We start from the raw sequence: 25,519 nt of genomic DNA, 5'->3' as shown, positions 1-25,519 counted from the left end.
CTGCAGGGATTGTCTCTGGAGGTGGCCAAGCTTCAGCAACACGTGAGTAGCTGTTCTGGAGCACATTTTGTCGAACCCAAGGTAGGACTGCCTGATGTTTTTTTATGGTAAACAGCAAGATTTTTTTCCCTTTAAAAATGCTTGTTTGTTATATTTTCGTTTGAGACCAAGGTCCTCTGGGAATGAATCACAGTGCATTGGTTTTATTATGTCATTTGTGCAATGAACCACAGGGCTGGGCCTTTTCTCTCCAGCCTAATGATCCGTGTTTAAGGTCTGCTGAAGAATTTTTTTCTGCTATGGGGCTATTATATGACGATCCTGATCAAATCTTATCTGCTGAATCAGAACTCAGGCGTTTAAATCAGGGGTCAGATGATGTTGAAAATTATTGCACACACTTCTGGAGATGGGCTTCAGAAGTTAAGTGGAATGATCCTGCGCTGAGATGTTGATTTCTTGCTGGTCTGAGTGAAAGGGTTAAGGATTTGCTAATTGCATTCCCTGCACCTGAGACTCTGCAGGATGCCATGCAGTTAGCTGTTCATATAGACAGGAGATTGAGGTGCAGGCTTAATGAGGTAAAGACTCCTGTAATGTCAGTTCCTAGTCCCCAGAAAATCTGCTCTGATGGCGGAGAACCGATGGAGGTTGGGGCGATGTCACTCCGCTCTCAGGAAAGAGACCGGAGGTTCGCCGAGGGATTGTGTCTTTATTGTGGTAAAGCTGACCATTTGATTAAGTATTGTGAGCGTCGTTTAAGTAAAGAAAAAAAAAAGGTCAGTTACGCCCATATAGCTTGTTTACGCTCTGCAGGAGTATTTCTTTCTGGGAGTACTACTCTGCAGGGAGATTTGATTGAATTTCAGGTATTTGTGGATTGTGGTTCAACACTTAATGTGATTGATAAAGGGTTTTTGGAAAACCTTAAATTCAAATCCAAACCTTTGTCATCACCTATTTCTGTGATTGCAATTGATAACACTCCTTTGAAATGTATTCCTCACAAGACTGCTGCATTTCCCCAAGAAATTTTGGACTTGGTTGTTTTAGATAATTTACCCTCTCCAGTTGTTCTAGGATTGCCTTGGTTAAAACTGCACAATCCTTTATTGGACTGGTCTACTAATGTGTTTATGTCTTGGAGTCCGAAGTGCTATGATAAATGTTGTAATGGTCGCATTGCGGCTGTGGAAAAAGGGGAATTACCGGTACATATTCAAGATTTTTGGAGGTTTTTTTCGGAGGAGGAGTCGCAAGTTTTACCTCCTCATAGGGATTATGATTGTGCCATTGAGTTTGTTCCGTGTGCTACTCTTACCAAGAGTCGCTTGTTTAATCTGACTATCCCTGAAAGAAAGGCCTTGGAGGAGTACATACAGACTAGCCTGGCTGCTGGTCACATTAGACCTTCTAAGTCGCCTGTGGCAGTTGGATTTTTCTTTGTTAAAAAAAAGGACAGGGGTTTACGTCCATGTCTGGATTTTCGTGAAATTAATAAGATTACCGTACGCAATTCCTACCCACTGCCGTTAATTCCTGACTTGTTTAACCAGTTAGTGGGAGCCAAGTGGTTCTCCAAAATTGATCTCCGGGGGGGCATACAATTTGTTTTGTGTGAAGGAGGGTGATGAATGGAAAACTGCTTTTAACACTCCTGTGGGTCATTTTGAGAATCTGGTGATGCCTTTTGGTCTTACCAATGCACCTGCATTTTTTCAGAACCTGATTAATGACATCCTGAGACCTTTGATTGGTAAGAATGTGGTGGTGTATTTGGATGATATTTTGATTTATTCACCAGATCTAGAGTCCCATTGGCAGAGTGTACGTGAAGTTTTGCAGTTATTGAGTGATAATTCACTCTTTGCTAAGCTGGAGAAATGTGAGTTCGCTGTGCAGAAAATTAGTTTTTTGGGCTACATTGTCTCCAGCGAGGGCTTTGAGATGGACCCGGTGAAGGTTCTGGCTGTGCAGGAATGGCCTAGGCCTATTGGTTTGAAATCTATACAGAGATTTTTGGGTTTTGCCAATTATTACAGGAAATTCATTAAGAACTTTTCTGTAATTGTTAAGCCTCTGACCGATCTCACCAGGAAAGGTGCGAATACGGTCCAATGGACTACTGAGGCCATTGAAGCGTTTGAGTATCTCAAAGAGAGGTTCAGTTCTGCCCCTAGCCTTTTTTGGTCGAAGTCGATGCTTCATCGGTGGGGGTCGGAGCAGTTTTGTCTCAGGAGAACAAGGGTGGAGTACATCCCTGTGCCTTCTTTTCGAAAAAAATTTCGGAAACCGAACTGAATTATGATGTTGGAAATCAGGAGTTGCTGGCTATTAAACTTGCGTTTGAACATTGGCGTCATTTTTTGGAAGGCGCTAGATTTCCTATTCAGGTTTTCACAGATCAACTTCTTATGATCTATCTGGATGCTGCCAAGCGCTTGAATACCCGTCAAGCTAGGGGGGCACTTTTTTTTTCTCGGTTTCATTTTTCTGTTACCTATATCCCTGGAACTAAGAATGTTAATGTGGCACCCCAGGGGTCTGGTTGCCACAGTGATAGAAATATTACGTCTGAGAGCAAGCGGGAGGTTCCCTGGTCAGGAGCCCTTGAACATGCAACACCTCCTTTCCCTGACCAGATAGGGGAGGAACTTGCCCTATATAAACTGGATCTGGGGAGGGGTTAAGAGAGTCAGAGCCTGGAGTTTGTTCCAGACACAGGGAAAGTAACAGCGAGGAGCTCTGTAGGAGCCAGGAGCTGAAGACCAGGGACGTGAGCTAAGCGGAGTTCATCCTGGCAGAAGACGCCAAGAACCGGACACAGGAGTCCGAGGCTGTGGGGACTTATATATACCCAGCAGCAGAAACCCGCCGGCAGGGGATTTCAGGTCCTCTGGCCATAGAAGCCCGGAGGCTCAGTCACGAGCAAGGGACCAGCACCGCCATCGAGGAGCAGGGGCTATCAGAAGGCCCCAAGTCACCAGTCATACGGGTGAGCACCACACGGTACACTCAGGGATGTGGGCTACTTCCACTCGCTTACAGCAAGGTAGCCAGGAAGAGTGCAGATAGACGGGGAGGCCTACAACTCCACCTGGCCAGGGGAACTCCAGTTTGCTCACAGACTGACCAGGCCTCTTATGCTAGCCAGTACTCCCGGGAGGGTCTGCCTTATCATCATCAGTAAAGACCCTGAACTGCACTTGCAAAGCCTCTGAGTCGTTCCTGCTGCGCCCGTGCACCATCACTCCCAACATCCACACTCACTACCCTGAGGCTAAACTCCTCCCGTTGGGAGTTATACTACACTCTGCTGCCCTCACAACATCAGCCTCAGAGGTCGGTTCAGCAGCGGCGGTTCTTATTGACCGCAATCCACGGGTGGCGTAGTCGGACGTTGCATTATACCGATACAGAGACTGCCACAACATTGGTCTGGCCACCCTGAGCCACGGGACCGGGTCGCCACTACTACTCCCAGCATTGCCCTGAAATCCGGTCCCGGGTGCCCCACGGCCCAGGGGGCGAGTCAGCTTTGGCTTAGTCGGCAGGATTGTGACCAACCCGCCACAAACGGGTATTGCGTGCCTGAAAAGGACTTCATACTTACCTGAAAAAGAGTTTTCCCGCCGTCCGGAGCCATTTCCCGCCATCTTCAGCCGTTTCCCGCCATCCTCGGCCGCTTTCCCGCCGTCGGGTGCCATCTTCAGGACGCCGCGCGGGAAGAAGAGGGGCGTGGACGTTCAAACCGTGCGAGACCTGAAGCCCCGCCCTACGCACCAACGCTGCGCAAGGTCCTGGAAGGAGAGAGAGCGATGCTGACGTCACCAGGGCGCGACGCAAGGTCCTCGCCCGGAGCAGCACCAGCGGAGCCGCGGCCTATGGAAGAGGATCGATGGAAGGTAGGCCACACTTAACTAGGGGGGAGGAAGATGACGGACACGGAGGGACCCTCTACCACCAGCGCGGCCACTGCCGCAATATTGCCGTTCACAATGCCATACATCCCCGGAGCGGCCTGGCTGCCCCAATACTCAGGGGAGTCGCATACCCTAAGCGACTTTAAAGAGAGACTGTACAGCCTATTTAAAGTATACCCCCTGACGGAGGGACAGAAAGTGAGCATATTGATAGGCCAGTTAACCAGCGCAGCCCAGCGTGACGTAAAGTCCTGGTCAGTCCGGGACAAGGAGACCGTAAAGGAGATCTTGGCCCGTCTGAAGGACACTTTTGATACCCGCACCTCAGGCGAGATCAAAATGAGATTTTATGGGTGCAAGCAGCGGGCCCAAGACCGTATAAGAGACTATGCTTTGAGTTTGCAAGAGGCCCTGGGAGCCATTAAACAGGCAGACCCTGACAGTGTGCGGAATGCAGATGAACTGTTAACTGAGCAATTCATTGAGGGTCTGCTGTCCAACGCCCACCGAACCCAGTTACGTGCAATGGCCTTGCAGAACCCTGGTTTAGACTTTGCAAAGTTCAAAGACAGGGCCATCCGGGTGCTCCGAGAATCGGCACCGGGTAGCGCTGTAACCCACCGGCGCCCTGCTATTACCTATCATCAGGAGGCGGCGCCCTTGTCTACAGAGTCTGTAGGAGCTGGTGCGCAGGCTTCGGATAACAACCCGGCTACAGATCTGCACTATCAGGTCCAAGAGCTGACTAAAAGCGTAGCCATGCTAACCAGAACTGTGCAATCTTTACAGGTCTCTCCTCCAGGAAGGATCCAGCTGGCGTCCGGACCGGAGGGCGTCCCGTGGCGCCGACAGAGGAGGATCCCAACGTCCAGAGGAAGACCCAGCGACAGATACAACGAGGACGGACAACCCATCTGCCGCCGCTGCAATCAACCCGGACATATGGCAAGGTACTGTCATTTAAACGGGCACAACCTGGGGCATAGGGCCAACCCCCAGGCATAAGATCATCAGGCCCCTCAAACTGGCGTAATAAATATGTAGGGGGACGTCCAGTCTTGCCTGTGGTACTGGATGGCATTCCAATGAGTGCCCTACTAGACACCGGGTCACAGGTAACTACCATCCCTTATGTGCTCTTTAAGCGGTATTGGAATGACTCTGACATAACCCGCTACCCAGATGACGACCTGAGTATCATCGCCAGCAATGGTCAGCCCGTGCCGCAGGTGGGATTCAAAGAGGTGACCATTAAGATCGGTAAAGTCGAACTGGCGGCACAAGGACTGATTATTGTGGACATTGACCGTCATGAGAGTCACCCTAAAATAACCTTGGGGACTAACGTGATTGAAAATTGTCTTGCAGAGATAATTCTCATTTTACAGCAGGTTGCCAAGAACGCCAGTTCCAGCCAGCAGCGTGTTCTCCAAAAAGAGATCCGGGCACTGATGAAATGGCAACAAGTGGAACTATCTGGTGGTGAGATTGGTAGCGTGAGAATGTGTGACCCGTTCCCTATTGCCATGCCCCCGAAAAGTGAGATGATGATCTGGTGCCGGGCAGCTATTGGTCTAAGAGGTAGAGACTACCAAGCAATGGTGGAACCCGTTTACTCAGACAGTAGGCCCACCATTTTGACAGCACGGGGGGGTGGTCGATGTACGCCATGGGAGGGTACCTGTCCGCATCATAAATATCGGGGAGAGAGAAGTATACCTGCCCCGGTATGCCACGCTAGCCAAATTGTTCACCATAAACCAAAATTCTGTAAGGGCCGTGGAACCCTTGCCTCCATCTCAACCAGAGGAAGGTAACGGCTCTAAGAAACAAATGGAGGACTGGTGTCAGCAACTGCATTTGGGTACTGACTCCACTCCCTCACACCAAAAACAGGGAGTCTACCGGGTGGTTCAGGAGTACGAAAGAGTCTTTAGTAAACATCCGCTAGACTTCGAGCGAGTAAAGGGGGTAGAACATCACATCCCCACAGGAGACCATCCACCCATAAAGGAAAGATACCGACCTGTACCCCCTGCACACTATCAGCATGCAAAGGGGATGTTGCGGGACATGAAGGAGGCTGGGGTAATCAGGGACAGCTGTAGCCCCTGGGCAGCTCCACTAGTTCTAGTGAAAAAGAAGGACAACACAATGAGAATGTGTGTAGACTACAGAAAGGTCAACCGTATCACACACAAAGATGCGTACCCGTTACCTAGAATAGAAGAATCTTTAGCTGCATTAAAATCTGCTAACTTCTTCTCCACTTTGGATCTTACTAGTGGGTACTGGCAGGTTCCTGTAGCAGAGGCAGACAAGGAGAAGACTGCATTCACCACCCCGATGGGTCTCAGCGAATTCAACTGTATGCCGTTCGGGCTCTGCAACGCACCAGGAACCTTCCAGCGGTTGATGGAATGCTGTCTGGGACACCGGAATTTCGAGGCGGTCCTGTTATACCTCGACGATATCATCGTCTATTCCAAAACCTACGAGGACCATCTGAAACACCTGGCAGAAGTGTTTGATGCCCTGGCAAGCTACGGCCTAAAGGTGAAACCCTCCAAGTGTCACCTCCTGAAACCAAAGGTGCAGTACCTGGGACACGTGGTGAGTGCTGACGGAGTGGCTCCCGACCCCGATAAGATCACTGTGATTAAAGACTGGCCAAGACCCTCCAGCATAAAAGAAGTGCGGCAGTTCCTCGGGTTGGTAGGCTACTACCGAAGATTCATTCCCGGTTTCACCAAAATGGCAGCCCCTATGCAGGACCTCCTGATAGGTCAATCCAGGAAGGCCAAAAACCAGAAGCCGCCCTTCAGGTGGGAAAAGCTGGAAGAGGAGTCCTTCCGCCAGCTGAAGATGGCCCTCACGGGGGATGAAATCCTGGCGTACCCTGACTACGGTCAGCCCTTTATCCTCCACACGGACGCGAGCAACATCAGGCTAGGAGCCGTACTGTCCCAGATCCAGCAGGGGAAAGAACGGGTAATCGCTTACGCCAGCCGAAAACTATGGCCCTCAGAGAGAAACCCTGAGAATTATAGCTCATTCAAGCTAGAGTTCCTGGCAGTGGTGTGGGCAGTGACCGAACGTTTCAAGCATTACCTTGCCTCTTCCAAGTTCACCGTGTACACGGATAACAACCCGTTGACACACCTGGACACTGCAAGACTTGGTGCCCTGGAGCAGAGATGGATGGCCCGTCTGTCCAACTATGAATTCACCATCAAATACCGGGCGGGACGCTCAAATGCCAACGCGGATGCCCTGTCCAGAATGCCAAACTTACCGGACGTAGGGGGAAGATCCAGAAGAACTGGAAGAAGTCGAACTCCCTGCGTTCCACCGTCATGGGATTACCCTGTATTCCCACCGTGTGAGGGACAGGCGCTCTGCTACGTTCAATCCCTTACCCCACTACAGCTGGGCGGAGACACAAGACAGTGATCCCGCAGTCCGTCTGGTGAAGGAAATGCTGACACAGGCTGATGCCCGTCTTGACCCAGACGCTCCGGAGGAGACCAAGCAACTGTGGAAGGAGAAAAGTAAACTGTTTCTTTACAAGGAGAAGATGTGCCGGAGAATGGTCAACTCTAGAACACATGAGCTGACCTGGCAGGTAGTGGTCCCAAGACGAGACGCGGCTATGGTTCTGGAGGCATACCACGACAGAGCAGGACACTTCGGATGGAAGAAGCTGGAGTTATTGTTGCGTGGACGGTTCTACTGGGTAGGCATGAGAGGAGCCATCGGGATGGTGGTGCAGAGACTGTGGCCCGTGCAGCCTAAGAAGAAGAGACCGTGTCAGCCAGAAGACTCCCCTGCAGCCCAACATCACCAGGCAGCCACTGGAACTGGTAGCCCTGGACCATGTGAAACTGGCTCCAAGCAAATCTGGGTACGTCTACGCCCTCACCATCGTAGATCACTACTCCCGGTTCCTGGTGGTGGTCCCTGTCAAAGACTTAATGGCTCAAACAGCAGCCAGGGCCTTCCAACTGCACTTCTGCTGTCCACACGGGTATCCGGAGCAAGTGCTGACGGACCAAGGACCAGCCTTCGAAGCGGAGGTCTTCCAAGAGTTCTGCAATCTGTATGGCTGCAGGAAGATAAGAACAACGCCCTATCACCCTCAGACCAACAGACTATGTGAGAAAATGAACCAGGTGGTGATAGACTTGCTAAAAACGTTGCCCCTGGAAGAACGCAGTCTGTGACCTGAAAAACTGCCTGACAGGTGGCCTTGTATAATCACATCCCCCTAGGTTCCACCAACTGTACCCCGGCTTACCTAATGAGAGAAAGACCTGGTAAGCTGCCTATTGACCTGGATATGGGAGTCCTGACGCCTGAGGACACCTCGCCAGAGGCAGACTGGGATACAGAACGGCAGCAGCAGTATCGGAAAGTACAGGAGAGCGTCGAGCGAAGTCTGTCTCAAGCAAGAGAAAGGCAAGAGAAGTCTTATAACCAGCATGCTCCCGCTGTTCCCCTGGTACTTGGACAGCAGGTCTTGAAGAGAAAGAGGCGGCTCCACAAGTTGGACGACCAGTGGGAGAAGGACCCCTACACAGTACTGCCTTCAAGTCATGATAATCCAAAAGTCTGTGTAATCAGTAAGGATGGAGGAGAGACCACAGCCATTGTCTCCAGAGACCACCTGAAAAAGTGCCCCGAGCAGCTGCAAAGCCCTGACGAAGATCAAGAGAACCCTCAACCCGCAGAGGAAAGGGAAGAAATGATCAGTACCTTACTCGGAGACTTTCCCCGGTCCTGGACTCAAATCAACAACGCAGTCGTGGTACCCGTCCTCACCTTTCTCCAGCCAGCCCCTCAAGGGCCTACAGAAGAACAGGGAGTGTCAGAAGAGCAGCCGGCCCAGGAGGCAGAAGAATCCATACCAGCAGCCCAGGAGAATCAACCTTCTGCTAGTAGTGAGCCTGCCGTGCCCCTAGTAAGCCAAAGAGTACGCAGAAAGCTGCCAGGCCTACTCGCAACACCTCCTATACACTGTAGTGCAGAACCAGATAGTGGATTACGTAGGTCCACCAGGAGCACTAGAGGACAGATGCCCACTTGCTGGAGAATTTAAACTATAATGTGAATTTACCTGTAAACTACAAATGTTGAAAATGGTTTATGTTTGCTGCTTGTTTATTAATTATGTTTCTCTAGTTATCCTGCAGGTTTATTTGGACTGACAGGTTATGAACGCTGAGTAACCGGAACTATATTGTAAATAGTTGCACCTTGTGCCTCTTGCGAAGACGGCCACGGAAGAAAAACCTGTTTGGCGTGGCCCCGTGTGGTCCAAAGTAGTTCGCTTCGCCTTGCAGCCACGCCCAGGGCCAACGTTTGGGGTTTGCTTTGGACAGGTCCCCTACTCTGTTCTAAGACTTCACCTTGGGTGATATGGACACCCGGTTACGGAAATGCCGTGACCATCAAGACAAAATGTACTTTTTCCTGTTATTGTTTATACCCTTGTATTTGTGTTTTTCTTAAAAATGTGTTTAGTCCCGGAGTACTAAATTTCACTAGGGGGGAATGTGGCACCCCAGGGGTCTGGTTGCCACAGTGATAGAAATATTACGTCTGAGAGCAAGCGGGAGGTTCCCTGGTCAGGAGCCCTTGAACATGCAACACCTCCTGTCCCAGACCAGATAGGGGAGGAACCTGCCCTATATAAACTGGATCTGGGGTGGGGTTAAGAGAGTCAGAGCCTGGAGTTTGTTCCAGACTCAGGGAAAGTAACAGCGAGGAGCTCTGTAGGAGCAGGAGTTGAAGACCAGGGACTTGAGCTAAGCGGAGTTCGTCCTGGCAGAAGACGCCAAGAACCGGACACAGGAGTCCGAGGCTGTGGGGACTTATATATACCCAGCAGCAGAAACCCGCCGGCAGGGGATTTCAGGTCCTCTGGCCATAGAAGCCCAGAGGCTCAGTCACGAGCAAGGGACCAGCTCCGCCATCGAGGAGCGGGGGCTATCAGAAGGCCCCAAGTCACCAGCCATACGGGTGAGCACCACACGGTACACTCAGGGACGTGGGCTACTTCCACTCGCTTACAGCAAGGTAGCCAGGAAGAGTGCAGATAGACGGGGAGGCCTACAACTCCACCTGGCCAGGGGAACTCCAGCTTGCTCACAGACTGACCAGGCCTCTTATGCTAGCCAGTACTCCTGGGAGGGTCTGCCTTATCATCATCAGTAAAGACCCTGAACTGCACTGCAAAGCCTCTGAGTCGTTCCTGCTGCGCCCGTGCACCATCACTCCCAACATCCACACTCACTACCCTGAGGCTAAACTCATCCCGTGGGGAGTTATACTACACTCTGCTGCCCTCACAACATCAGCCTCAGAGGTCGGTCCAGCAGCGGCGGTTTTTATTGACCGCAATCCACGGGTGGCGTAGTCGGACATTGCATTATACCGATACAGAGACTGCCACAACATTGGTCTGGCCACCCTGAGCCACGGCACCGGGTCGCCACTACTACTCCCAGCATTGCCCTGATGTCCGGTCCCGGGTGCCCCACGGCCCAGGGGGCGAGTCATTAAAGCCGATGCTCTCCTCCTCCTCCTCGGCACCGACCATAGGAGAGAAGCTGCGAGGTAAAGCATTTTACAGAAAGGAGTTGTGGTTGCGGCATTGGACTTCGTGTTGGAGAATGGGATTCTGAAAGCTCAAGATGATGCTCCATCTAACACTCCCCATGGAAGGTTGTTCGTGCCTAGAGCCTTTAGGAGAGATTTGTTTGTGGAGTGTCATGAGTCTCAGTTGGCAGGTCATCCAGGAATTTCTGAGACTGGGACACTTATTGGTCGCAGTTTTTGGTGGCCTGGATGGCAGAAGGAAGTCATCAAGTGGGTGCGTCAATGTGCTGTGTGTGCTAGGTCAAAAGCTTCACATACTCCTGCTGCCGGGTTGCTTTGCCCTCTGGAGGTTCCTAGTGCGCCTTGGATGCATCTCACAATGGATTTTATTACTGATCTTCCTGTGTCCGAGGGTTTTACTGTCATCTGGGTGGTCGTGGACCGTTTCAGTAAGATGTGTCATTTGGTTCCATTCATTAAGTTGCCCTGCGCCAAGACACTCGCTAAGGCGTTTGTTAAGGAGATTGTCAAGCTCCATGGCGTTCCCACGGATATTGCTTCTGATAGAGGACCTCAGTTTGTGGCTCGCTTTTGGCGTGCTTTTTGTGACTGGTTGGGAGTCCATTTGTCATTTTCGCCAGGTTATCATCCTGAGTCTAATGGACAGACAGAAAGAAAGAACCAGGATGTTGAACAGTTTTTGCGTTGTTTTGTGGCGGACAATCAAGAGGTGTGGTCTGAGTTTCTGCCTCTCGCAGAATTTGCTCTTAACAATCATACATCCTCCTCTGCTGGGTGTTCTCCTTTTTTTGTTGTACTGGGAGACATCCGTCTTTTGGTTCGTTCTCCAAATTGGGGTTGGCAGTGCCGGAGGAGGAGAATTTTTCCCGTGATTTGGAGAGAGTTTGGACTAATGTACGTTGCAACCTTCAAGAGGCCAAGAAGTATTTTGACAGGAAACGTAAGGAGGCTTTAATTACTGTGGGTGACATGGTTTGGTTGTCCTCAAAGAACCTGCGTTTGAGGATTCCCTCTAAAAAACTGGGTCCTAAGTTTGTGGGTCCATTTAAAGTGCTTCAGGTTGTTAACCCGTCTGCTGTTTGGTTGGATGTCCCTACTTCCTGGAAGATTAATCCTGTGTTTCATGTTTCCTTGTTGAAAAAGGCTGATGTATCAGATAGGGATGCCACTGTCACAGTTCCTCCTGTGGTGGAAGACGGCGAATATGAAATTTCTCGTATCTTGAATTCTAGATGCCATAGAGGGAGATTACAGTATCTTGTCTCCTGGAAGGGTTTCGGTCCCAAAGACAACTCCTGGGTAAGGACGGATGATGTCTCTGCACCTAGGCTTGTTAAAGCTTTCCACAGGAGGTTTCCGGATAGGCCTGGCCTGGAGGATCCTCATAAAAGAGGGGGTACTGTTAGAACCCTCCTGCTTGTTTTTTCCATCTTGTGTTTTGCGGTCACGTGACCATCTGCCTTTATATTCCAGCTCCGCCCTTATGGCTGTGCTGGACTTCAGTGTTTGACTCTTTCTCTAGCCTGGTGCTTCGGTGCCTTTCTCTGTCAAGTTCGCTTGGTTCTCTGGGACCTCTAGTACATTTTTGTCAGTTTGTCTTTTTGTGTTCTGCAACAACTTCTCTGTTTAGGAGGTGTCCCATTTTTGTCCCAGTCCTTAGTTCTTTTAGGAACCCCTCCCTTAATTCTATAGGTCTTCGTTCAGACTAGCCGAGGACTAAGGCGGGTCTGTTCACTAGGAACAGGCAGCCCGCTACATCGTAGGGATTCAGCTTAGTCTTACTGTAGGGACAGCTTTCCCCTATCTTTCCTTAGTACATGTTGCAGATCATAACACCAAAAGCCATGTTGTGACTTCGGAAATCAGAATCTTATCATCTGGAAAATGCTTGCCCTTCAAAAATAACTTCATTGTTGTAATGAGGTGGAAGTCCGATGGTGCAAGGTCGGGTGAATAAGGGGGATGCGGTAGAATTTCAAAACCACAGGAGCATGCTTCCATTTGGACAACATGTGAGTCGTGAACTGGTGCATTGTCTTGCAGAAGGCGGACACCTTTGGCCTTTGGTGAGAATGCCACGTCTCTTGGTTTTGATGGCCTCCCACAATTTCCGCAGCAGTGAAGCATAGTATGTCCCAGTGATCGTGATACCCTTTGCTAGGAAATCCATCAATACTACTCCGTGCTGGTGTGAGCATGACATTGCCTGCCAAGGGTTGGGCATGTGCCTTCTTTGGAGGCGGTGAGTCATGATGCTTCCATTGCATTGACTGGACTTTAGTCTCAGGATCATAGTGATGGACCCAGCTTTCATCCTGTGTGATCAGTCTGCTGAAAAAGTCCTCCTGGTTTCCATGGCACATCGTCCATAGAGCCTGAGAGCATTCGACTCGTTCCTGCTTCTGGAAATGTGTGAGCAGCCGGGGAACCCAGCGAGCAGATGCTTTATGCATGTGAAGACGGTCTTGGATGATTTTTTCCACTGACCCCACACTAATCTTGACATTGTGGGCTAGGTGGCGAATGGTTACGCGGCGATTTTCCAAAATAGTGACCTCCACTTGCTGGATGGTGTGTCCATCAATAGCAGAGTGGGGTCGCCCTGGAATTGGAGCTGTTTACACCAAAGTCCGACCACATTTCCATTGACGATGCCAGTTCTTGACAACATCATATGATGGGGAATCATCACCATAAACCTCTTTCATCTTATCGAATGTCTCCTTTGGTGTGCGGCGTTTCAAGTAAAGGAACTTGATGACTGCTCTGTATTCCACTGTGTCCATTATCAAACTTCACACCACTTCAGCACCTGTAAAATCAAGACAGTTATCAGTTCTGAGTTGCAAATTGGCACGTAACCTATAGAGACCTATATCATTACACATGTGAAGTGATAAATAGAAGTGGGTCAGGGGAAATCTTTAATGAACTCCCCTTGTACATCTGAATGAGGCCTTTAAGGAATTTTTCCTACCTCATCTGAGAGCAGCATTATATGGGGGGCAGTGTTCCTGATTCCAGCAATGTGTCACTTACTTGGCTGTTTTCTGCGATTTTATCTGCTGCAGATCTACTTGTTCTCTAATGCGGAGCTTTATATAACCCCGCCCACACCACTGATTGGCCGCTTTCTGTGTACACTGTGCATAGGCAGAAAGCTGCACATCAGTGGTGGGGGCAGGGTTATACAGAGCTCGTGAATATGGAGGACTACATAACAGTAGGTAACTAGTCCTATAGTGATAATGTCCTGCTGATAAAAGAGTGATGTTATCTCAACTACAGGAAGCAGCCCAGTAAGTGACACATCGCTAGCGTCAGGGTCAGATTATGTGGCAAAACCTGGTGACAAATTATCTTTAAATTCATCCCAAAGGTCGGAGCTCTGTCCAAATCAGTCAAGTTCTCTTGCAACAACACATCAGGCAAAATATGGTATGTTAGCATGTCGTACCATAAAGTATTTTTCCATAAAGCTGCATGAAAATGTCTGTTCTAACTTTGTGACCCATTAGGGCCTGTACACACGTTGCAGATTTCTCATTTTTTCCTGCACAGATTTGTCACAAAACCCTGATGCCAGCAAAGGGAATGAGAATCCTGAAGCCTCATGCACACTTTGCTTATTTTTGACTTGCAGATTTAAATCTGAAGCATGTCAATTCTTTTAGCGTTTTTGCTGCAGATTTCACTCATAATGAGTGGGGAAAAATCTGCACCAAAAACGCAGCCAAGAGATGCAGAAATTTCGGCACCAAACACTTAGCGTTTGCACATACCCTTGCAGTGGACAAGGTATAAGAGAACACATTCCCCCTCTGCTACATCCTTAATTACAAGCATGTAAACTCATGGACAAAGGCCTCCGCTGGCAGCAGGCTGTATTCATTACAGGTTCTGTGCACAGATAGAGTTGATATAAACCCTGATGTGAAGCACTTCATCCTGTCCCTTCACAGTCTTCCGAGGAATTGTTGAATTTACCGGTGGAACCAAGGGAGAAATCAGCATTTAAAATGCTTTCCCCAGGCGTGGTGTTCGTGGTCGGGGAGGGGGAGAGATGCCATGCTCCTTATAAACTGCGCAGCACCTGAGTGTAATCTGTCAGGGCAGGCGGACACCAGCCCCGCTTTCTATCTGCAGCTCATGTCTGCGCTGTCAGCTGACATAATGCCTCTCCCTGGCACAGTGCTGATTTGTGCATAAGTGATGAGCCCAGTCCACCTGAGTTAGGACTTAGGAGCCCCTGATCTGGGACTGTCAGGGCCAGAGTATTTTACTGCCTCCTGCCATTAGCTGGAATTGACAGAGCTTGAGATGTGGTGAATTGTACAGCGTGTGAAATTAACAGCAGGGGGACTGAAGTGCTGTGTGGCAGTCATTTAATCTGCAATTTTTCAGGTTATGCTGCTTTCCCAACCTGCACGGAGATTATGCTAAAAAAAAAACAAAAAAAAAACAAGGGGGACAGAAAACAAGCGGCTTTTCTGTGACTTTTTAATTTCACCTGACAGCTGAAAGCAGGATGGACTACCGGTGTCTGGGACCTGGAACAATTACAGGTTGCTTGAATAAAATACAAGACGGCATTTTTATATATGGAAGTATCATTTTATTTTTACAGCGGCTGTAACAGCGGAAAATAGCTGCTGAAAAGCTCTATGTCATTTGGATGCTTAAAAGGCTATAGATACCACCTTTGATTTGGAGGAAAAGATTTTTTAACTATATTAGTAGTTGTCATTAGTTAAAGAGGTTGTCCGGAATTTTGCATTGATGGCAAATCAATCTATGATTAGTGGGGGTGCGAAATCCGGCAGCCCCGCCGATCAACTGTTCTCGGTGCTGGCTGGAAGTGCTCAGTTGCGAAGCTGCACAATGGTGGCTGCGGCCGGGTACCGCATATCCGCCCCCTACTCAAATCAATAAGGGGCGGATGTGCAGTACCCGTCCGCTGCCACTATACCACTGACGGAGCTGTGCTGTGCATCTTCGCAACTGAGCACTTCTGTCTGCCGCTGGCAGCAGGAACAGATGATCATCAGGGGTACCAGGCGTCGCACCTCCACCGATGAGAGATATTGATGATCTATCCTAAGTATACGTAAATTTGAAAACAGTCGGTTCCCCCATATTGCCATATCGTGCACATCCCATGCCATGAACACTTGGAGCTCAGCAAGATGAAGTAAGATAAGATCCAGTGTGGCGCCTTGCTGCGCATTGGTGCCACAGATCCCAGAGGGGTGTATGGACGGATTCCTCCACAAGAGGCCCTCATAGCATTCACACATCTCCACCTTCCACCTCAGACCACCAGAGGGAGCCCGTTAGGGATATAAATAGGGAAGGTGGAGCTAGGCAGCTAAGTCTGTAAGTATTCTGGAGTCGACAGTCTAGAGTCTACAGTCTGTGAGAAGGTCAGTCTGTTAGAAGTTTAGTCCGTTGAGAGGAGCTCCTGCAGAAGCTAGCCTGCAGTGGAGCTCAGTCAGTCCAGCCCAGACTCAGAGAGCTTGAGTTAGTGAGCCTAAGGCGTGCCGACGCCAAAAGAGCGGTGAAGAGTAGCAAGGCCTACTGCCCGTGTGAAGCCTAGCGAGGGCCCCAAGCGTGGCGGAAGGCAAGTGGAAAGAGAGTAACATAAGGGGGCAGAGGATCTTTACCCGCTCACCCCAAAACCATTTACCGGACACCGGGTCCGCGTCTGCAGGGATCCCTTACGCCCAGCAGAAACAATCGGAACCCCTGGCGAACTATATGTCCCAGGAACACCAAAAAGCTGATTACATACCAGGGTCAGGAGTCACGGAGGCCCAAGAGACCAGGGAGTGTGATCTCCAACAGAAGGCCCTACCACCAGGTCAGCAGGTGCAAGACAGAGACCAAGTTAGGCCTAGCTCCAGGCAGGTCAGAAACTTATCAAGGAAAGGCAAGAAACAGGAGGCCCCACACCCGCTCACTGGGGAGAGTCTTGATATGCACCCTTCACCCTAAAGTGCCCTGGATCGTGCCTGAAACACCACCAGTAAAGGTACTGAAGTGAACTCCGGTGTGCTTGCCTATTCTTCTATCCTTCCTCTGACCCGGCTGGGTCCCCTCTGTCCTGCATCCCCACACTTACGCTGCCCTGAGGCCCTGCTCCACCTGTGGGGAGCCGCACCTGACTCGCCCCCTGGGCCGTGGGGCACGCGGAACCGGGCAATAGGGAGACGCTGGGGAGTAGTATTGGCGGCCCGGTCCCGCGGCTCAGGGTGGTCAGACCAGTGGTAGTCTGCTACGTTCTGCTGATAATGTTCGACTACGCCACCCGTGGATTTGCGGTCATTAGGAACCGCCGCTGCAGAGCAGACCGCTGGGGCTGATGGCGGGTGCAGCTGAGGTGGTGTGACTCCCCACGGGAAGAGTGCAGCCCCAGGGCAGTGTAGTGGATGGTGGGAGTGATGGTGGTGAGAGTCCCAGTACCGGTAGTGCTGGAGGCACGAAGGAGCACACAGACAACAAGTTACAGTCCAGGGTCTTTACTCACAGTTAGTTTCCAAGTCACTTCAGCTGATAAGGACTGCCCGAGCCGTGCTGCGTCCACCAGGTGCGGGGCTCGGTCAACTCCCAGGCAGCTCAGGAGCATGGCACAGGACCCCCTTCTTTCCTTTCTCTGGCCTGCCTCACCAGTGACCCACTTTTGTCCGGTCGCCGCGGACCTGCGCAGGTAAACGTGGGCCCTGTTCCCCGCTGTCCTTTATGGTGCCTTACTAGCAGGTTTGATGAGGTGCTGCACCAATAAATGGTCACAGCCTCCGGTATTTGGCTGAGGGTTGTTTCTCCTCCACCAACTTGGGATCCGGTACCCTTAATCTGCCTGACCCTTCACCCTGGATTCTCGTGGGTTCTTAGGGTCCCTTCCACCTTCTTGTTCCTGAGCCCTTCTGTTTCTCTCTTTCTCTTCTCCTTCTCTCCTGCTCCCTCTTCTCCTGTTCCTTCAGCTTCTGTTCCTTCTTCTCCTCCTCCTGTTCCTTCTTCTCTCAGGCCCCGGCCTCTTCTCTAGGCCTGCCTCTGGAGCAGCACTCAGCCTGAGCTGCTGCTCCCTGTCAGCTCTCCTCTCAACTTCTCTCCACAGACTGAACTGAACTAAGATGGTGCCCACCTTTTTACCTCCCTCTAGCCATGAGCCCAGGTTACCAGCAACCAATGAGCTCCTTCCTACGCTCAGGAACCAACCCCTATCTGCCCCTACAGCACTGGGTATTCCACCCCCCTCCCCACTCCAGACAGGGACATAGTCGGTCGTGCCTGCACTTCTGTCTAGTGGGAGCACCATTGAGCTGTCCCTCGGAAATGGGGTGTGTGTGCTGTATGCAGCTAACTGAGCCCTGGTCCATACTCCATCCTTACCCGGGAGTGGAATACCACACCTCTGGCAGAGGTGCAATACCCCTGTAGCGGCCGAACCCTCGGGGCGCTACATTCCCCCCTGGTAAATCACAGCACGTCCTCGGGCTGGAAAAGAGCAAAAACAGTTAATTACAGGACATGCAAAAACTTTTTAAAACTTTTCACATTTAGAAACGGACGACACAGTTCAGTTCCCTTTATGGGACACACTTTTCACTAGGCATTATATAAAAAAAAACATTTTCAATACTTCCGGAACTCTTTTGTTTAAAACATCTTATAAAACTCTTGCATTATCACCTAGCAGCATATAAAACTTTCTCATGTCAAACATTTTTAAGTAAAGCACATTCTTGGATTCTTGGGTCATGGCCGCGGTGCAACTTGCGACCAGGTGTTCTTTCTTCTTAAAGGTGCAACAGTCCAGTAAACTTGTCTTGAGCTAGACGTTGCAGTCTTTTTATGAAACCAGTAGGGGGCGCTTTAGGAAGCGCAACTATATACAAGGGATTGGCCGTTCCCAGTCCTCGGCCGGTTGAAAAGGGGGGATGGCTGCTCACAGTCCTCAGCCTGGTAAGGGGAAGAGGGATGGCTGCTCTCAGTCCTCAGCCAGGTTACTTAGGGGATGGGGCAACAGTCAAACAGTCCTATATCAGTCCCAGCAGGGACCACACTCAATTTGAAACAGTCCTAAACAGTTCCTTTGTACCCTGACGGGTAACTATTTACACTGGTATGCTACTGTTTACTGGTAGCGATACCCTCCAGCCGTTCCTTGCTCCTCATAATCTTCAGGCCCGTCCGGGCCCTCTTGGTTTTCAGAGTCCGAGTAGTACTGTTCCTCCTCTTCTACCACTCTGTGGACGTGGAGGGCGTACCATCCCTTCACGCCTTGGTGTCGAGTGTAGGACACCACGTCTCCTGGATATAGATCCCGCCCTCGATGACCTTCTGGCAGGTGGCTCTCTACATCCCTCCTAGTCACGAACACATTGCTGATGGTCTCAGGATCTTTAATGAAACCCCAGCCATGATCCATGTGAAATTTTACGACAGTCCCGGTGACTCGGGGACTGCGGGCAGTTCGGGGATCTCGCCGGGCCTTCATCTTCTGCTCCGCACTTTGGGCCTGCAGCTTCTCCTGTTTCATGCGCCGCTCCCGCTGCTCCCTCTCGAACACCTCCAGCTGTTGGCGGCAGTACTCCCGTCGACGGGCGGCGTCCGGGGGCGCTAGGCCTTGCGACCGGGCCTGCGATTGTGGTCTGCTGATCACGCCCGGGGTCAGAGGGCACGGCGTGGGGCGGGGCTCGCTGGTGGTGTCGATGGCCTGGGAACCAGTTGCTAGCGGTGGAGGCACGGTGTCGATGGCGGGTTCAGGTACGTTGGGCTCCGCAACAGGGTGCAGGGGCAGGTCAGCGGCCCCAGAGTTCGGGGTAGGGGCGTCTCCGTTACCTGCCTCTGCTGTCTCGGCCTCCTCCGCGGCGTCGTCCTCGGCCTCCGCTCTGCTTTCACTGCCCTCGGTGGCTGGTGTGCCGCTGGATGTCGACGGCGCCTCCTGCTGCAGGATCACGGCCCGCCTGGCCATTTCTTCTTTCCACCCGGCAATCACGTCCCGCCGCGCCCGGACCATCCTCCAGTCCAGCTCCACCAGCGCAGCCCACACATACTCGGGGCCTTCCTTGGGGAGTTGTGCTAGCAACTCCGTGAAGCTGCATGGGGATTCGGCCTGCAGCAGGCCACGCGCCAGGGCGCTGGAGCTGGTTCCTGTCTCTATCTTTGGGTGCGGCCTGGCAAGACTGATCCAGACCGCGCCCTGCCCCACAGTTTTCTTCTCTTTCCGCCCCCAGAGGGGGTGGTCCTGGGGCATTCTGCTGACAATCACTCTCAGGGGCAGCCCCCCCACGTTGACGGACATCTCCACAGCCGCTCTCATGGCTGTTGGGGGTGGGCTCCTTCTTTGGCGCCATTCTGGGACCTGGCCCACGATAGGAGGCGGCCTCCTGTGGTCTTTTGGCGCGCACACTATGGCGCTCATTCTTCTGGGGCGGGCGCCATTTTCAGCACAGTCAATTTTCAATAAAACAGTCTCTTTCTCTTCAGGCGCGCAGTACCCGTTTTTAGCGGGCACGTAATCCTGCCGACTACGCCAAAGCTGACTCGCCTCCTGGGCCATGGGGCACGCGGAACCGGGCAATAGGGAGATGCTGGGGGGTAGTATTGGCGGCCCGGTCCCGCGGCTCAGGGTGGTCAGACCAGTGGTAGTCTGCTACGTTCTGCTGATAATGTCCGACTACACCACCCGTGGATTTGCGGTCATTAGGAACCGCCGCTGCAGGGCAGACCGCTGGGGCTGATGGCGGGTGCAGCTGAGGTGGTGTGACTCCCCACGGGAAGAGTGCAGCCCCAGGGCAGTGTAGTGGATGGTGGGAGTGATGGTGGTGAGAGTCCCAGTACCGGTAGTGCTGGAGGCACGAAGGAGCACACAGACAACAAGTTACAGTCCAGGGTCTTTACTCACAGTTAGTTTCCAAGTCACTTCAGCTGATAAGGACTGCCCGAGCCGTGCTGCGTCCACCAGGTGCGGGGCTCGGTCAACTCCCAGGCAGCTCAGGAGCATGGCACAGGACCCCCTTCTTTCCTTTCTCTGGCCTGCCTCACCAGTGACCCACTTTTGTCCGGTCGCCGCGGACCTGCGCAGGTAAACGTGGGCCCTGTTCCCCGCTGTCCTTTATGGTGCCTTCCTAGCAGGTTTGATGAGGTGCTGCACCAATAAATGGTCACAGCCTCCGGTATTTGGCTGAGGGTTGTTTCTCCTCCACCAACTTGGGATCCGGTACCCTTAATCTGCCTGACCCTTCACCCTGGATTCTCGTGGGTTCTTAGGGTCCCTTCCACCTTCTTGTTCCTGAGCCCTTCTGTTTCTCTCTTTCTCTTCTCCTTCTCTCCTGCTCCCTCTTCTCCTGTTCCTTCAGCTTCTGTTCCTTCTTCTCCTCCTCCTGTTCCTTCTTCTCTCAGGCCCCGGCCTCTTCTCTAGGCCTGCCTCTGGAGCAGCACTCAGCCTGAGCTGCTGCTCCCTGTCAGCTCTCCTCTCAACTTCTCTCCACAGACTGAACTGAACTAAGATGGTGCCCACCTTTTTACCTCCCTCTAGCCATGAGCCCAGGTGACCAGCAAACAATGAGCTCCTTCCTACGCTCAGGAACCAACCCCTATCTGCCCCTACAGCACTGGGTATTCCACCCCCCTCCCCACTCCAGACAGGGACATAGTCGGTCGTGCCTGCACTTCTGTCTAGTGGGAGCACCGTTGAGCTGTCCCTCGGAAATGGGGTGTGTGTGCTGTATGCAGCTAACTGAGCCCTGGTCCATACTCCATCCTTACCCGGGAGTGGAATACCACACCTCTGGCAGAGGTGCAATACCCCTGTAGCGGCCGAACCCTCGGGGCGCTACACACCAACTAAGCTGCCTGAACACCGGCCTCAGAGGACTGTCGCAGCGCTGGTGATCTTCACCAGACACCACAGGTGGCGTCACGAACATTCCCTATCCCATATAACTTCCCCCCTTCTGTTAAGAGTGACCCCAGGGTACGGGCCCGGGAGCCGACCACCGCGACATCCCCCAGGGTCAGGCAACAACAAGGCCCAGGCGCCGAGTCGTCCCCATCCCCTGGGCGCGTCATCTTTTCCTGGCGTCACAAAAAATTTCCCCTTTCCCCCATCCCTTCTTTTTAAGAGTGACCCCAGGGTACGGGCCCGGGAACCGACAACCGCGACATCCCCAGGGTCAGGCAACAACAAGGCCCGGGCGCCAAGTCGTCCCCATCCCCTGGGCGCATCACCAGCAGTAGGACTCCTGCCTTGTTAAAATACATATTCTTTATTGTAGATCAGTAAAACAACTCAGAATAAATCATACAAGAGTTAAAAATCTCCATCGCGTTTCAGAGCTAAATCCTTAATTATTACAATACGTTAGCTCGAAACGCGTTTGCAAATTTTCACTTGTATGATTTAGTCTGAAGTGTTTTACTGATCTACAATAAAGAACATTCGTGCAGCAAGTGTCAGATTCATGCTCTCTGTGGGTCACCTCTATGCATGTTAAACCGGTTACTGTATGATAAAGAGCTGAATAAAACTTAGTTTCTATTTGTTTTATTTCTCCTCTTCGTTGTGGAGATATTAGCTTTTCCATTTTAAGGGACCTAATATGCCAATTTCCCCTTCAAGAAAGGGACATTTGCAGAGATTTTTCCCTGCGGACATTTACTTTTTCCCCTGAATGAAGTTGGCCAATCGTAAGTAAGCAGTGTCACACAGGGGGAAAAAAAGCAAAACTACCCCCGGACAGGGTCAGAAGCTGCATATTCAGTGTGATCTAATTAGGGGGGCCATTGTTATCATATAACAGGCTGCAGATTTGAAGTCTGAATTTGCAAGAGAAAAACCTGCCGAGTATTAAAGTGGCAAATTTGAACACATGTTATTTAGTGATGAGCGAACGTCTTGTCACTGCTCGGTACTCGCCCGAGCATCATAGTGCTCGACGAGTATTTCCAGGTTGCTCGGGCGGGGACTAGGGTCACCTCCCTGCATGTTTGGCACTCTTTAGAGAGCCAATGAACATGCAGGGATTGCCTGCCACACACTGTAATGTCGTAGCCATGTTGGTTGTGGGCAATACAGTGATTGGCAGGCCGCACAGAGTCATCAGGTCTACATAAAACCTGGCGCCACTATGCTCGTCACAGTCTACCCGGAATCAGGCAGAGTAGGGAGAGGTGCTGCTGCGTCAGGGAGAGATTTGCTACTTTATAGTTAGTATAGGTATTCCACAACATATACAGTATATATATATATATATATATATATATATATATATATATATATATATATATATATATATATATATATATATATATATATATATATATATATATATATATTCATCTGAACTAACAGTCCTTCTGAGGACTAATCCAGCTGCATATAATCAGTGCTAGGCAGGTAGGCAGTCTATGTGGCAGACTGCAGTGCATGATACAGCACAGAAGGGGCCACTGAACGTCCTGTCTGCTGCTGCTGTAATAACTAATTACAGATATTTGTAGACATAGCCCCAGATATCAGGGGCCAGGGCTGGTTATTTGCTTAAAAAGCAATTCAGAGTACGCCATTTTTCTGCTCCATTTGCTTGATCTCACTGCAGAATGATGCCAGATCTGTTCCATATTTCAGGGATAAAAATCCAGAAATTTAAACTTAACATGGAAAATATTGGCCTCCTTTTCCATTCTGTTGCAGTGTGTCGGTCAAGCTATTCACACTAGGTCACTGTGTAGAATAGTATTGGTAAATTACAGGCCTGCTATTTAAAACCGTGGTTCTCTGTCAGATATATCACCTATAAGTCTGTTCCAAAATCAGCCATTTCTTCCATTTCCATTCTGTTGCAGTGTGTCGGTCAATCTATTCACACTAGGTCTCTGTGCAATAATATTAGTAAATTACAGGCCTGCTATTTAAAATTGTGGTTCTCTATCAGATGTATCACATATAACTGCATTCCAAAATCAGCCATTTCTCGTGAACGTGGAAAATATTGTCCTCCATTAAAAACTGGCAAGATGCGTGGCAAGGGATGGGGAAGTGGACGTGATGGTGATGGTGCATGCAGAGGCCGAGGACATGGCCGTGGGCAAGTTGAAATTGTGCCACAATACCCATATCTTGTCGTTTGACCTTCCGGTCCCAATTACTAGGGGACCACAGTACACCACTATTGAACCCAGAGCAGTGAAAAAAGGTTGGTGGTTGGATAGCAGATAATGCTTCCAGTCAATTTGCCACCACCAGCACCACCCTGTCTTCCACATGGTCAAGTCTCAGTAGCCATGAGTCTGGACCACATATTCCTCACCCTAATCTTCCTTCCTCCCACCATGCCGAGTGCCCGGAGACAACTGATCCCACACTTGGACACTTCGAAGAGCTGTTCGCTTTTCCATTTGTAGATTCGGGCCTCTCGCCTGGCCAGCTTCAAGCGAGTCAAGAGGAGAATGCATGTAGCAATGCCCAAATATTGGAGCAGCCATGGTCACACGAAGGCGATGGTGGGAAAGTGCAATTACTGTCGCAAGAGGTGGATGATGATGATGATGAGACACAATTGCCAGAAAGTCAGGAGGACCAGGATGCGGAAGTGGAAGATGAGGTGGTGGATGATATAGTAACTGACCCAACCTGGCAGAGGGACATACAGAGCGAGGACAGCAGCACACAGGGGGAGGGAGGCGTAGCACCATAACAGGCAGGAAGAAGCAGTGTGGTGGTCGCAGACACAAGGCGGGAAAGCATTCCTCGTAACACCAACACAACGGAAGTTGCCAGTACAACTGTAAGTCTTTAAAAACTTAATAACCAGACTCAGGAAGACCTCTGCAGATAACCCCAAAAAGGTAATTTGCACCACCTGCCAGGCCAGCATCAGCAGGGGTAGCAAAACTAGCAGTCTGACCAGCACCAGCATGATCAGGCAAATGGCAGCAAAGCACCCGACTAAGTGGGCCGAACCCCAGGGTTCAGCAACAGTGTCTGCGGGTGACACCACTGCTTGTTCTGATGTTGTGCGTGCACGCCAATCCCCTGGCCATGGCGCATGCCAAGATGCCTCCTGCTCTGCATTTGTCATTGAACACTCTCAAATAGCACCATCAGCAAGCATGTCTATGTCCTTGTCCCAGCGCAGCGTTTAGTTGTCCCTACCTCAGTCCTTGGAACGCAAGCGTAAATACACAGCCAATGCCCCACAGGCCACACTACTAAATTCACACATTTAGCGAATGCTTGCGCTCGAAATGTTGCCTTTTAGGCTTGTGGAGACGGAAGCTTTCCGCAATCTGATGTTGGTGGCCGTCCCTCGGTACTCGGTCCCCAGCCGCCACTATTTCTCCCGGTGTGCTGTCCCCGCATTACATGAGCACGTGCCCCACAACATTAGACGTGCCCTCAACAATGCAGTTACTGGGAAAGAGCACCTAACCATGGACACGCAGACAAGTGCTTGTGGGCATGGACAGTACATCTCGCTGATGGCACACTGGGTTAATATAGTGGAAGCCGGGACCCAGTCGGACCTTGGGACGGAACACGTCCTCCCGATGCCGAGGATTGCGAGCCCTGGCTCAATCAGGGTTGCTCCCACATTCTACAGCTCCTGCACCTCATCCTCCTACTCCTCCTCTTCAACCTCCATCTCCGAAATGACCACATCAGTCACAAGCTGGAAGCACTGCAGCACTGCCTCGGCCAAGCGGTAACAGGCTGAGCTGAAGCTAATATGCTTAGGTGACAAACCACACAACGCTGAAGAGTTGTGGACAGCTCTGAAAGAGCAGGCAGATCTGTATAATAATAATCTTTATTTTTATATTGCGCTAACATATTCCGCAGCGCTTTACATACATTGTCGTCGCTGTCCCCATCGGGGCTCACAATCTAGATTCCCTATCAGTATGTTTTTGGAATGTGGGAGGAAACCGGAGAGCCCGGAGGAAACCCACGCAAACATACAAACTCTGTG

This window comes from Phyllobates terribilis, unplaced genomic scaffold (genome assembly GCF_046119375.1).
Source record: "Phyllobates terribilis strain yellow unplaced genomic scaffold, ASM4611937v1 Scaffold_7__3_contigs__length_470593459, whole genome shotgun sequence".
Taxonomy (NCBI): Eukaryota; Metazoa; Chordata; class Amphibia; order Anura; family Dendrobatidae; genus Phyllobates; species Phyllobates terribilis.
Note: the sequence above shows the minus strand (reverse complement) of the source record.